This window comes from Vespa velutina, chromosome 8 (genome assembly GCF_912470025.1).
Source record: "Vespa velutina chromosome 8, iVesVel2.1, whole genome shotgun sequence".
Lineage (NCBI taxonomy): Eukaryota > Metazoa > Arthropoda > Insecta > Hymenoptera > Vespidae > Vespa > Vespa velutina.
This window is the reverse complement of record NC_062195.1, coordinates 5,892,075-5,908,318: the sequence shown is the minus strand read 5'-3', so window position 1 is coordinate 5,908,318 and position 16,244 is coordinate 5,892,075. Positions and strand designations below refer to the sequence as shown.

Genomic DNA, 16,244 nt, shown 5'->3' with positions numbered 1-16,244 from the left:
ATTATACACTGAAATAAATCTATTTAATATCTTTATTGAGACATGAGATATGTTTTTATATTTTTATATGTATTAATATAAAAAAAATAGAATATAAATTATCATAGAATATAATAAATTTTTATTGAATTTAGATGCAGCCATTAGCACGACAGTACTTGTGTTATTTACATTTATTGTATATCGCAAATAATATCGATCCAGGTCTCACCACTTGGAGGTTGCCGGAGACCCACGAACTAAGACTCTACTCTTTAATTCCAAATAACAATAATCATTATAATTTGGAGAAAAAAACACAAAATCAATCGCGAAATGAATCAAAAATTTTTTTCTAATCAATCGAGATTACACACACACACATATATATACATATATATATATATATATATACACGTACACACATACTCTCATTCACATATAAAAACAACAACGAAAATACAATTTAGAAAGAGTGAAATCGAATCTTGTCTATTTACATTTTTCCTGAAACAGAAATCAACTCTGAATAAATTAATTAAAAATTCCTCCAATATTTCAATAGAATAAAAAAATTATTCTAAACAATTCATGCTCTATTACTCTTCACTTTTTATGATTCCAACTTGTCATTTAAGTCCTCAATATTTAAATATATTATTATTAATTTCCATTATTATTTTATTTTGACTTTTTGTTGGCTACAGCATACGGTAAACCTGAAAAATAAATTAATTTTTTATAATGCATTTATAATCTTTATTAACTTATTTTTATGCCATATATAAAAATATTATTTATTCTTTCCAACATTATCGTTAATATGTATTGATAGAAGGATATTTTGCAATATTTAATCTTGATACTTTAAAATAAAACTCTCTGTAATAGAAAACTATATAAAAGGACATAATGAAGAAAGATGAAACTGTATGTACAATTTATGGCCAAATATTTTCACTTTTGATAATGCAATAAATATAAAAATCTTATAATATATATTTTTGGACATGAATAGTAATGCTGAAATACAAAAAAGCAAACATTATAATGACAAAAAATATTAGCATAAAACATTTCGATTTCTCAATGCATTAAAAAATGTGTTTTACCTTTAAACAGAAATAAAAAATTTATTATGAATAACGTTTACATACAAATATATATATATATATATATATATATATATATATATATATATATATTTATTTATATATACACACATATAAAAAAGAACAAAAATTGCACACTAAATTGCCAATTCATTAATACAATTACAAATGCATATTGTAAATTATTCAAGACACGTTATAAAAAACAAGAAAAAATTATGAACATTTTACAATAATGAAGAATTAACTTAAGTCGCGGTAAAAAAAAAAAAAAAAAAACAGAAAAAAGAAGTAAAAAAAGGAAAAAAGTATACTTTTGTAATACACCTTATTTCGTATTACAAAATGTGTACACAATTATTTCTTTAAAAGAATTATATAATACTGAAATGTTTAAATATTTATTTATTATATACTTTCATAATTGCAGTTTCATATCGATTATTGTATAACGAGAAATGTATATCCTTACTATAATATGTTCATCTGCATTCCTGAATGCAATCATGTACTTACTATGAACCTATCATATGCACTCCTGAGTGCAGGCAAGCCATTTCAATCACTTCATTCATATACCAAGGCTTATGCATTTTTATTCAAAAAAAGAAATAATTATATTTCTTTTATATATATGCAAACATTTCTTAATAAACTTTATATCATTCGTTATATCTTCTTAACATTTCTTATGTATAATGAAAATCTCTTCTCTCTCTCTCTCTCTCTCTCTCTCTCTCTCTCTCTCTCTCTCTCTCTCTCCTTCTTTCTTTCTCTTTCAAATATATTTATTAATTATCTCATTTCATATTCATTAATTGATAATTTTGAAATAAAAATATATATCCTTGACATATTTTAATATGTATTCCTGAGTGCTGATTGTCATTTATATCATTTCATTTCATCCATCTAGCAAGATTTATATATTTTTTATCAGAATGATTCAAAATTTTTTTTCGTTCATTTGCATCATTTAAATATAAGTCATTTATTATATATGGAATAAAAGAAAGTATTCTTTATTTATTATTAGAAAATTTTAATTTCTTGAGAACAATATTCTAAAAGATTTAAATGTTGAGATATTGATTCATTAAGTAATTTATATTAGTGCATTTATTCATTTATTTATTTATTTATTTTTGATCATTCTGAATGAGAAATATATATCCTTGGTATAGTATATTCATCTGCATTCCTGAATATAGGCATGTCCTTTCTCAATGTTTACATCAAGTCTTGTAGATTTTTAATCTGAATAATCATAATAATCATAATAATCATAATAATAAGATTAATAAGAATCTAACCACAAAAAACAGAAAATGAGGATGATTATGATGATGATAATGATAGTTACCACATATGAGTCATTTTACAACTCGTGGTAAAACTAGGAAATTGTAAAAATAGTTTTACAATTCTGTGTTCACATTATTTACCGCATAAGGGCCTTTGAGCAACCCGCGGTAGTACTGTGTTGACATGTAGGTATGAAATATGTATATATCTCGTATATATACATACACATTATGCAGTTATGAAAATGAAGGGGGAAAAAAAAATATATATGATTATTCTGAATTAAAAATCAACATACTTGAGTATCCAGATGCACTCCTGAGTGCAATGTTGCAGCAGGCCATGAATGTCCACACAATATTTAACGAGCGTGATTCTATCTTTGTAACGAGAAATCTACTTCAAGAAAATACTTTACTTTACTTTAAAACTTTTAAATCCAAGGACTCGATTTTAATTTAAAAAGAAAAGTGCAATGACTCGACTTTAATTTAAAATGTAAAGAAAATTTCAGGATTAAAAAAAAATATATATATATAAATTCGTAAATATTTCAAGAATCACGAAGTGCAAGCGTTAATTTATAACTAAGTATCAAACGAGTTCAAAATTCTTTGCTAAGTTCAAAAGATATGGGATGCATCTAATGTTCTCATTCGGTGCAAAGTTTTTCAAACTGTTTTGATACTGATACATCGTGCAATACAAAGTATAAGCAAAAAATATCAAAAAAAAAAGAATAAATAAAAGATAATTCAGACATGCTGAATGATCGTGTAAAATTTGCTGAGACTTCACAAATCCCCGGAGACGGAACTTCTCACTCCTGAGTGAGAATCGGATTCAAGGTCTTTCGGTCCCTACCTACTTATTTAAAATCAATTTAGACATTCATTCAGAAAAGGTATGCTACCTGCCAGCCTATTACCTATATTTAAAAAATGCAAAGCATACACACCAACACATACACTCCACAATTCTCTCACATTCCACTAGGGTGCAAAAGCCTACACTAGAGAGCATGCCTCGGGACACCTCCGACATCCCAGTTCAAACGCGTATTGTTCTAATGTATTAGCAGTACGTACCAATTGCTGTAATCGACTGCCACGGCTAATGATTATTGCATATATGACTAAAGCAACAATACTAGTACATATTAGTATATACATGAATACTAGTAACATATACGAGTATTTCAAATTCTCACAGAAACATGTGGTAACTATGTAAAACGATATTAATATAATAAGATATATATTTATTATGAATTAAAAAGTTATCGCGAAACAATGTACAATGCACCACCTAAAACGCACATACTAGTGCATGGTACATCGTGCAATCACCAGAACAATGACAGAAGCGAAAAGAAAAAACTAAAACTAAACCCACGCTAACTGTTTCTCATCCATACGTGTAACACATGGGCAAACGCATGGATGAAAAGGCAGAAAGAATGGGGGGAGAAACGGGTATTAGTATAATTAGCGCTGAAAATCCTGAACTAAAAAATGATTAACTTATAAATTTAAAAATGATTAAATTAAAAACTTAAAAATTTTAAACTCGCGGTTGTTGGCCTTGTCCAATATAAACATAAAAGTTCCGTCGATTAAGTTTGACGATTCGCGAGTTAGTCTTCTCTTGCACTGCGACCACTGCAGATCGATACTCTGTTTCTAATCAAGTATACTTATAAATTAATAATTACGACAATTTTCCAATTATTTAAACAATATTTAATGTACATGTAGTACAATACACTAATATTTAAACATTAGCTCATTTGTTTAAACATTAAAAAGACGGAAACGCGTGGGAGATTAAAAATAATTTCAAAATATTATTCCGATACTTAAAATTTTAAACTCGCGGTTGTTGGCCTTGTGCAATATAAACATAATCGGTCCTTCTATTAACTTTGACGATTCGCGAGTTAGTTTACTTTTGTAATCCGACCAGTGCACATTGTTACTCTCTATTTTTAATTGCGAAATCTTATAAATTTATTATTTCGGTAATTTTATAATTAATTATACAATTTTTAAGGTACGTGTAGTACAATACAGTAATATTTAAACATTAGTTCATTTGTTTAAACATTAAAAAGACGAAAACGCGTGGGAAACTAAAAACAATATAAACATACTGTTCCAATACTTAAAATTTTAAACTCGCAGTGTTGGCCTTGTGCAATATAAACATAAACGATCCTTCGATTAACTTTGACGATTCGCAAGTTAGTTTACTTTTGCTCTCCGACCAGTGCACATCAATACTCTCTATTTCTAATCGAGTACACTTATAAATTAATAATTACGACAATTTTCCAATTATTTAAACAATATTTAATGTACATGTAGGACAATACACTAATATTTAAACAATAGTTCATTCGTTCAAACGTTATATAGAAAGAAACGCGTGTGAAACTAAAAATAATTTTAAATTACTATTCCAATACTTAAAATTTTAAACTGGCGGTGTTGGTCTTGTGCAATATAAACATGATCGGTCCTTCGATTAACTTTGACGATTCGCAAATTAGTTTACTTTTGCATTCCGACTAGGGCACATCGGTACTCCCTATTTCTAATCGGGAAAACTTATAAATCAATAATTTCGGTAATTTTACAATTCTTTAAACAATTTTTAAGGTACGTGTAGTACAATACAGTAATATTTAAACATTAGTTCATTTGTTTAAACATTAAGAAGACGAAAACGCGTGGGAAACTAAAAATAATATTAAAATACTGTTCCGATACTTAAAATTTTAAACTCGCGGTTGTTGGCCTTGTGCAATATAAACATAATCGGTCCTTCGATTAACTTTGACGATTCGCGAGTTAGTTTACTTTTGTACTCCGACCAGTGCACATCGTTACTCTCTATTTTTAATTGCGAAGTCTTATAAATTTATTATTTCGGTAATTTTATAATTAATTAAACAATTTTTAAGGTACGTGTAGTACAATACACTAATATTTAAACAATAGTTCATTTGTTTAAACATTGAAAAGACGGAAACGCGTGAGGAACTAAAAATAATTTTAAAATACTATTCCGATACTTAAAATTTTAAACTCGCGGTGTTGGCCTTGTGCAATATAAACATGATCGGTCCTTCGATTAACTTTGACGATTCGCAAATTAGTTTACTTTTGCATTCCGACTAGGGCACATCGGTACTCCCTATTTCTAATCGGAAAAACTTATAAATCAATAATCTCGGTAATTTTTCAATTATTTAAACAATTTTTAATGTACATGTAGTAGAATACACTAATATTTATACAATAGTTCATTTGTTTAATCATTAAAAAGACGGGAACGCGTGGGAGACCAAAAATAATATTAAAATACTGTTCCAATACTTAAAATTTTAAACTCGCGGTGTTGGCCTTGTGCAATATAAACATAAACGATCCTTCGATTAACTTTGACGATTCGCGAGTTAGTTTACTTTTGTACTCCGACCAGTGCACATCGTTACTCTCTATTTTTAATTGCGAAGTCTTATAAATTTATTATTTCGGTAATTTTTCAATTATTTAAATAATTTTTAATGTACATGTAGTAGAATACACTAATATTTATACAATAGTTCATTTGTTTAAACATTGAAAAGACGGAAACGCGTGAGGAACTAAAAATAATTTTAAAATACTATTCCGATACTTAAAATTTTAAACTCGCAGTTGTTGGCCTTGTGCAATATAAACATAATCGGTCCTTCAATTAACTTTGACGATTCGCGAGTTAGTTTACTTTTGTACTCCGACCAGTGCACATCGTTAATCTCTATTTCTAATCGGGAAAACTTATAAATCAATAATTCCGGTAATTTTTCAATTCTTTAAACAATTTTTAAGTTACGTGCAGTACAATACAGTAATATTTAAACATTAGTTCATTTGTTTAAACATTAAAAAGACGAAAACGCGTGGGGAACTAAAAATAATATTAAAATACTGTTCCAATACTTAAAATTTTAAACTCGCGGTGTTGGCCTTGTGCAATATAAACATAAACGATCCTTCGATTAACTTTGACGATTCGCGAGTTAGTTTACTTTTGCACTCCGACCAGTGCACATCGTTAATCTCTATTTCTAATCGGGAAAACTTATAAATCAATAATTCCGGTAATTCTTCAATTCTTTAAACAATTTTTAAGGTACGTGTAGTACAATACAGTAATATTTAAACATTAGTTCATTTGCTTAAACATTAAGAAGACGAAAACGCGTGGGAAACTAGAAATAATATTAAAATACTGTTCCAATACTTAAAATTTTAAACTCGCGGTGTTGGCCTTGTGCAATATAAACATAAACGATCCTTCGATTAACTTTGACGATTCGCGAGTTAGTTTACTTTTGCACTCCGACCAGTGCACATCGTTAATCTCTATTTCTAATCGGGAAAACTTATAAATCAATAATTCCGGTAATTTTTCAATTCTTTAAACAATTTTTAAGGCTCGTATAGTACAATACAGTAATATTTAAACATTAGTTCATTTGTTTAAACAGTAAAAAGACGAAAACGCGTGGGAAACTAAAAATAATATTAAAATAGTGTTCCAATACTTAAAATTTTAAACTCGCGGTGTTGGCCTTGTGCAATATAAACATAAACGATCCTTCGATTAACTTTGACGATTCGCGAGTTAGTTTAGTTTTGCACTTCGATCAGTGCACATCGTTAATCTCTATTTCTAATCGGGAAAACTTATAAATTTATTATTTCGGTAATTTTATAATTAATTAAACAATTTTTAAGGTACGTATAGTACAATACAGTAATGTTTAAACATTAAGAAGACGAAAACGCGTGGGAAACTAAAAATAATATTAAAATAGTGTTCCAATACTTAAAATTTTAAACTCGCGGTGTTGGCCTTGTGCAATATAAACATAAACGATCCTTCGATTAACTTTGACGATTCGCGAGTTAGTTTAGTTTTGCACTTCGATCAGTGCACATCGTTAATCTCTATTTCTAATCGGGAAAACTTATAAATTTATTATTTCGGTAATTTTATAATTAATTAAACAATTTTTAAGGTACGTATAGTACAATACAGTAATGTTTAAACATTAAGAAGACGAAAACGCGTGGGAAACTAAAAATAATATTAAAATAGTGTTCCAATACTTAAAATTTTAAACTCGCGGTGTTGGCCTTGTGCAATATAAACATAAACGATCCTTCGATTAACTTTGACGATTCGCGAGTTAGTTTAGTTTTGCACTTCGATCAGTGCACATCGTTAATCTCTATTTCTAATCGGGAAAACTTATAAATTTATTATTTCGGTAATTTTATAATTAATTAAACAATTTTTAAGGTACGTATAGTACAATACAGTAATGTTTAAACATTAAGAAGACGAAAACGCGTGGGAAACTAAAAATAATATTAAAATAGTGTTCCAATACTTAAAATTTTAAACTCGCGGTGTTGGCCTTGTGCAATATAAACATAAACGATCCTTCGATTAACTTTGACGATTCGCGAGTTAGTTTAGTTTTGCACTTCGATCAGTGCACATCGTTAATCTCTATTTCTAATCGGGAAAACTTATAAATTTATTATTTCGGTAATTTTATAATTAATTAAACAATTTTTAAGGTACGTATAGTACAATACAGTAATGTTTAAACATTAAGAAGACGAAAACGCGTGGGAAACTAAAAATAATATTAAAATAGTGTTCCAATACTTAAAATTTTAAACTCGCGGTGTTGGCCTTGTGCAATATAAACATAAACGATCCTTCGATTAACTTTGACGATTCGCGAGTTAGTTTAGTTTTGCACTTCGATCAGTGCACATCGTTAATCTCTATTTCTAATCGGGAAAACTTATAAATTTATTATTTCGGTAATTTTATAATTAATTAAACAATTTTTAAGGTACGTATAGTACAATACAGTAATGTTTAAACATTAAGAAGACGAAAACGCGTGGGAAACTAAAAATAATATTAAAATAGTGTTCCAATACTTAAAATTTTAAACTCGCGGTGTTGGCCTTGTGCAATATAAACATAAACGATCCTTCGATTAACTTTGACGATTCGCGAGTTAGTTTACTTTTGCACTTCGACCAGTGCACATCGTTACTCTCTATTTTTAATTGCGAAGTCTTATAAATTTATTATTTCGGTAATTTTATAATTAATTAAACAATTTTTAAGGTACGTGTAGTACAATACAGTAATATTTAAACATTAGTTCATTCGTTCAAACGTTATAAAGAAAGAAACGCGTGTGAAACTAAAAATAATTTTAAATTACTATTCCAATACTTAAAATATTAAACTCGCGGTTGTTGGCCTTGTGCAATATAAACATAATTGGTCCTTCGATTAATTTTGACGATTCGTGATTTTGTTTTCTTTGGTATTCCGACTAGTGCACATCGGTACTCTCTATTTTTAATTGCGAAGTCTTATAAATTTATTATTTCGGTAATTTTATAATTAATTAAACAATCATTAACGTACATTGTGCACAATAAAGTAATATTTAAACAATTGTACATTTATTTAAACATTAAGAACGTAATAACTCGCGTGTTACTAGAATAATTTTAATTTAATATTTCGAAATTTTTAAATTTTCATTCCGTATTTGCTGGACTTTTTTTTGTTATTAACATATACGATATCTTTAGACTTGGACGATTACCGAATCAGTTCTCCTTTGTCCTTTGATGAGTGAACATCGAAAGTCTCTCAGGATGTCTTTTATAAAAGTATCAACGAATATTTAAGGTAAACATATTTTTATATCGTACGTTTCTTCAATAATTTATACAGTTTCTTATTATAACAGTATTAATAATAATTCTGTTTTTATTTTTTTGTTTCAGAATATCATTGCAATCGCGCGCGAAGCAATGATAAAATCGAATATTTGTATCGCTTAAATGAAAATATCGCGATGTAGAAGCAGTGTTTGTTCGTTCGGGTTTCGCGATTTAAACAAAAGTGTATTTTTGAATCGATTGCGTGCAATGCAATCGTTAAAATCAGTGTTTGTTCACCAAAACGTTTTGCTTTTTTAACAGTCACCTAGACTGTATTTATAAAAGACAGTAGAGTTTCACGAAGTAAATTCAGTGACCGTTCGTTTAAAAATATTTATCGCGTAATAAAGTCAGTGCATCATAAGAGGATCTCAATCAACTTCGATGTCGATCTACTTAATTTTAAAAAATCATCAATCCTCAATTTCTACTTCAAACGTGAACGAGTGTTTTGGAGCCATCGCAGAACTTCTTAAGTAGTGAGTGAATTTTTAAATCCCTCTGATCACTCAATCATGTCAAGGACGAAAGGTCCAAATTGGCACGAGTGATTGGTTGTAATTAATTAGTAGAAGAGCATTGAGTGACCACGAGTAAATTTCTTCGGAGATTTACTCGTGAATGGTTTTTTATTTTTTGATTTATTTATTAGATCAGGATAGGGTTTTCTTGCTCAAACGTATTTATAATTATTTGAGATTTTGAATATTTTAATATACTTCTAAATATTTTACTGGAAATAGTAAAAAATCGATATTAATCGATATAATAATAAAGAATGAGCAAGAAGACATTCGCGATGGATAGTCTCTGGATTACAAACGAAACTGTGGATAATTTTATTATAATAATTAAAAAATATTCGCTTGTAAGAAGGAACGTCCAAGGGTTTGCTTTATATTTTTAAATAATTATTAATTAAATATTTAATCGATTTAAATTGATACAATAAAAGTCTCGATAAAGTCATTGGTTTTGAAAGAGAAAAATCGTGTAGAATGATTGCTAAAAAATAAAGAGACGTAGTCCGTAAGCCTAAATGATAAATTAATTAATTTTTAGCTTAGGATTTTCAGCAATTAATATACTAATTTTATTTTTTTTTTAGGCTACCAATAATTGTGTAAAAATTTTCTTTTATATCTTATAATTTCGAATAAAATTTTGTCGTTACAGTTTCTGAAGGATATTCGATTTGATTAGGACACGAAGTAAACAAGATGCTATATGTAAAAGAGGCCCTCACAAATTATGGCTCAAGAGGACAATTATCAAGTTATTGAGTTATTTTCGAAAATTCATTGGAAATTTTCGAGAATGGCTCTTAGTCGTATTTTAATTTTACCATGTTGTCACTCAAAATGCTCTTTATGGTGATGGGTGTAAGGGTGTAGATTTAAAAAACTGAGACGAAGTAACATTCCGTAAATAACATTTCCACATTGCCACACTTACGCGAATAGGATTATTTCATATTTTATACATTTTTAATATTAAACTTAAGACATAAATTTTACACATTTTTTCTTTTCTAAAATTCAATTGAATTTATGATTCTAGTTTAATAAAATCAAATTTTACGTTAAAGTCGATTAATAAATTTTGCACATTTTCTCTTTTCTAAAGTTCAGTTAAATTCATAATTTTATTTTAATAAAATAGAGTTCTATTTTAAAATCATATATTTATGAAATATATTTATGAAAAGTAATATAATATTTCTTTCAGAGAAAATAATATTTCTTTATTTCAGTGTTCAACATATTTCATTTTTTTTTTTTTTAATTAATCTTTTATTTTTCTTAAGTTTAAATAAATTAATTTCAGAATTTTATCGTTCGTATAATTAATATATTCTTTTTTCTTTCCTTATTTCTTTTCAGCTAGTTCCAGGACGTGGGATCACGAAGACGGGAAGGAATAATTAATAAAGAAGATTATCTTAACATTTAAATAATGTACGATATACGTAAATTATAATTAATTAATATTTAAACAACAGGATATTCTTAACAACGTTATAAAGATCATATACATGTACTACTATATACTATTGATTAATAGATATACTATCAATTTAAAATTGAAACGCACAGAAAATTCTCTTCACTGTCATTACTATTTATTCTAATTTACATTCATTAATTATCCTTTATATATCTCGGGTGGGACCCATGGGAGGGGCTCATGGGTGAGGGCCTCTGTGCGGGTTGCTGTCTCAGCATCATGTAGAGCTGCTCCTATTCTCATATCTTTCTGCGGCTCTCTTTTTTAAGTCATATTTTTCTTGTTTTTATTTTCTATGATATTAATATACTCTTATGAATTATGATTTATAGTCTCGGGTGGGACCCATGGGATGGGCCATGGGGGTGTGCCTCTGTGCGGGTTGTTGTCTCAGCATCGTATAGAACTGCATCTCTTTTTTCCTCTTTTCTATTTCATATTTTTCTTTTTTAATTATGTTTTCAGTTATGTTATTAATAAGTTATTTCTTTTTAATTATGTTTTCTTAATATTTATTTATGTTGTTTCTTTTTAATTATGTTTTTAATTATATGTTTAATTATGTGTGTAATTATATGTTTAATTATGTGTTTAATTATGTGTTTATTTGTATTTATTTGTGTTTATTTGTGTTTAATTACGTGTTTAATTATGTGTTTAATCATGTTTTTAATTATGTTATTAATATATTCTTATTAATTATGATTTATAAATTTTAGGTAGGACACATGAGAAGATGCGGGCTGCTGTCTCATCATCATATAGAGCCGCATTTCTTTTTTTCTCTTTACTATCTCATATTTTTCCTTTTTAATTATGTTTTCAGTTATATTATTAATAAGTTATTTCTTTTCAGCTATGTTTTCTTTTATTTAGGTTGTTTCTTTTCTATTATGTTTTCTTAATATTTATTTATATTGTTTCTTTTTAATTATGTTTTTAATTATGTTTTCAGTTATGTTATTAATATATTCTTATTAATTATGATTTATAAGTTTTAGGTAGGACCCAAGAGATGATGCGGGCAGCTGTTTCAGCATAGTACAGAGATCTTTCATGCTCCAGGACTCTTATCTATTTATACGTATTTATTTTCTATTTTATATATCTTTTCTCTTTCTCTTATTCATCTTCTTTTTTTCTTTTTCAGGAATGATCGAGTAATCATCAGCGATATTCAATATGTCTTTTCTTTTCTTTTCTTTTTCTTAATTTTTCCTTATCTTCTTTTTTTCAGGATAGATCATCAATGAATAGGTTCACCATTGGTCGAATGCGTCATCGCCCGGCTCGATTTATCATCGATTTTTTCGCGCGAATACGGGAAGGATAGGAAGAACACTGACGCGCGTGTCGGCGTGCACAAACGTGGGTGTTCTCGGGCGCGATTAAACTTCGTTTGATTGTTCGAATCGAAAACGCGAATTTAGAGTAGAGTCACCGTTTTTCTAATACTCACGTGAATGTACGCGGGCGCGACTTAAAAGTCCTACCGGGGACTTCGTTTCATTTGCTCGAATATTCGATTAGATTACTCCGCGAACGCGTTTTTTTAGAGTAGAGTCACCGTTTTCCGAACACTTGCGTGGGTGTCCGGGCGCGATTAAAGTCCTATCATGGACTTCCGTTTAGTGTTGAAATTCGGGGTGCGCGAACGGCTTGCCTTGTAGTGCTGTACATGTAGCTAGCCGATGTTACGATGATTCTCTTATTTGTAAGCGGGGGAAAATCCTTCGCCCAAATAACATCGAAAGTCTTAATACCGGTTAACTTATGTCACTTTGGATTTCAACTTAGAGTCACCGTTATTCTAACACTCACGTGAGTGTTCGCGTGCGCGATTAAAAGTCCTACCGGGGACTTCGTTTTGTTTGCTCGAATATTCGATTAGTTTATTTAGAGTAGAGTCACCGTTTTCCGAACACTTGCGTGGGTGTCCGGGCGCGATTAAAAGTCCTATCATGGACTTCCGTTTAGTGTTGAAATTCGGGGTGCGCGAACGGTGTCACCTAGTAGCGCAGTACATGTAGCTGATTGATATTATGACGATCATGTTATTTGTAAGCGGGGGAAAATCCCTCGACCAAATATCATCGAGAGTCATAATACCAGTTAACTCATGTCACTTTGGATTTCAACTTAGAGTCACCGTTATTCTAACACACACGTAAATGTTCGTATGCGCGATTAAAAGTCCTACCGAGGCTTCGTTTTATTTCTTCAACATTTCTATTAGATTACTTCGCGAATTTGGATAGAACAGTAGGATCTACGTAATTATAATACACGTGAGTGTCGTGAACGCGATTAATGCGCTTTGATTGTTCGATATTCGGAAGCACGAATTCAGATGTGCATAATAATCCGTTATGCCCGAGGCGAGTGTGTCGAACGGTAAAGCTCTCTGTAAGTGGGGTCCCTGTAGCTAAGGCTATATACCTCCTGTTAGCTAAGTCGCCCTAGATGTCCGAAGCGGAAGGCATAAAGGATCGGTATCGCGGAACGCGGATTTTAGAGTAAATTAGAATCACCGTTAGCTCGTGGGTTTCCACATGCAGCAACTTCCACGTAGTGAGACCTGGGTCGATAATACTTGCAAAGACTAATTGTAAATTTTTAAATGCAAGTATTATCGAGCGAATGGCTGCATATTATATTACTTTTTCAATATCTTTTCAAACTAATTCTAATTAACTAAACATTAACATATATCCATTTTATATCGTTAATAATACTTCAAAAGAAGAAATTTAACAGAAATATATTGTACAATAATTTCTCGGAGAAACGAAAAGGAAATTTTTCTATCTCTCTTTTATGTCCGCTGTCATTTCTATTTATTCTTATTTACTTTAATTAATTATCCTTTGTGTATTTCGGGTGGGACCCATGGGAGGGGCCTGTGGGTGAGGGCTTCTATGCGGGTTGCTGTCTCAGCATCATATAAAGCTGTTTCTCTTGTCTTGTCTTTTTGGGGCTCTCTATTCTTCTCTTTCTGGGGCTCTCTTTTCTTTCTCCGTCTCTCGTTTCTATCTTATATTATTCATTTTTAATTATGTTTTCAATTATGTTATTAATTTGTTATTTCCTTTTAATTATGTATTCTTAATATTTATTTATGTTGTTTCTTTCTAATTATGTATTTAATTATGTGTTTAATTATGTTTTTATGTTTCTTATTATTTTTCTAATTATGTTTCTAATTATGTTTCTAATTATGTTTTAATTATGTTTTAATTATGTTTTTAATTATGTTTTTAATTATGTTTTTAATATATTCTTATTAATCATGATTTATAGGTCTTAGGTAGGATCCATGGAATAGTGTTGTCAGCTATTCCAGCACCGTGCAGAGCTCCTTTTTTTGTTTCTCTCTTTAGGTTTCTTATTTATTTATATATGTTTATTTTCTATTTATAATCTATGTATATATTATGTTTTATTTTATATATTTTTATGCTTTCTCTTATTTTCCCCTTAGCTTCTTCTTTTTCAGGATAGGTCACCGAGGGATAGGTTCATCTGCGGCCGGATGATACATCGCATGGCAGGATTCATCATCGATTTTTACGCGCGAATACGGGAAGGATAGGAAGAACATTGGCGCGCGTGTCGGCGGGCACAGGCGTGGGTGTTCTCGGGCGCGATTATATTACGTTAGATTGTTCGAATCGAAAACGCGAATTGTAGAGTAGAATCACCGTTTTTCTAACACTAGCGTGGGTGTTCGGGCGCGATTAAAGGTCCTACCGTGGACTTCGTTTGATTTCTTCGACATTCCGATGGGGGTACTTCGCGAATTTCGGTTTAACAGTAGAATCTACGTAATTATAACACACACGTGAGTGTCGCGACGCGATTAGTATTTCTAAGGAGTGCGCTTTGTTTGTTCGAAATTCGGAAAGCACGAATTCGGATGTGCTTAATAAATTCGTTATGTCTGAAGCGGACGGTGCAAATGGTGGAGCTATCTGTAAGAGGTGTGATGTAGCTAAAGCTACGCATACCCTGTTAGTTAAGAAGCCAATGCATTGAAGCGGAAAGGTATCGCGGATCGGTATCGCGGAACGCGGATTTTAGAGTAGAGTCAGCGTTAGCTCGTGGGTCTCCAAATGCAGCAACTTCCACGTAGTGAGACCTGGGTCGGTATTACTTGCAAACTCTAATTACAAATTCTTTAACGCAAGTACTACTGAGCGAATGGCTGCATATTTTTTTCCTTTTCTAATATCTTTTTAATCTAATTCCAACTGAACATTTATATTTTTCCATTTTATATCGCTAATAATACTTCAAGACAAGAAATGTGGCAAAATTTTATTGCACAATAATTTCTCAGAGAAATGAAAAGAAAATTTTTTTTCACACTTTAATGTCCGATGTCATTTCTATTTTTTCTTATTTTCTATCATTAATTATTCTTTATATATATCGGGTGGGACCCATGGGAGGGGCCCATGGGTGTGGGCCTCTGTGCGGGTTGCTGTCTTAACATCTTATAGAGTTGCTTCTCTTTTCTTCTCTTTTTGGGGCTCTCTTTTCTATCTCATATTTTTTATTCTTATTTATTCTTATTAATTATGATTTATTAATCTCGGGTGGGACCCATGGGAGGGGACATGGGTGTGGGCCTCTGTGCGGGTTGCTGTCTCAGCATCGTGTAGAGCTGCTTCTATTTTCTTATCTTTCTGCAGCTTTCTTTTCTAATATTTTTCTTCTTTAATTATGTTTTTAATTATGTTATTAATATGTTATTTCTTTTCATTATGTCTTTTCAGATTTTTATTATGTTATTTCTTTTTAATTATGTTATTAATATGTTATTTCTTTTCATTATGTCTTTTCAGGTTTTTATTATGTTATTTCTTTTTAATTATGCCTTCAGATTTTTATTATGTTATTTCTGTTTAATTATGTTATTAATATGTTATTTCTTTTCATTATGTCTTTTCAGGTTTTTATTATGTTATTTCTTTTTATTATGTTATTTTAGTATTTATTTATGTTATTTCTTTTT

General features: G+C 29.9%; 1 long non-coding RNA gene across 1 annotated transcript in view; it reads right to left on the bottom strand.

Moving 5' to 3' along the window:
* Positions 1 to 142: 142 nt before the first annotated feature.
* Positions 143 to 16,244, bottom strand: part of LOC124951128 — a 64,442-nt gene continuing 48,340 nt past the window's right edge. Inside the window, exon 5 of the long non-coding RNA XR_007101525.1 lies at positions 143 to 698. This is a non-coding gene — a long non-coding RNA (uncharacterized LOC124951128). The remainder of the gene's footprint in view (positions 699 to 16,244) is intronic.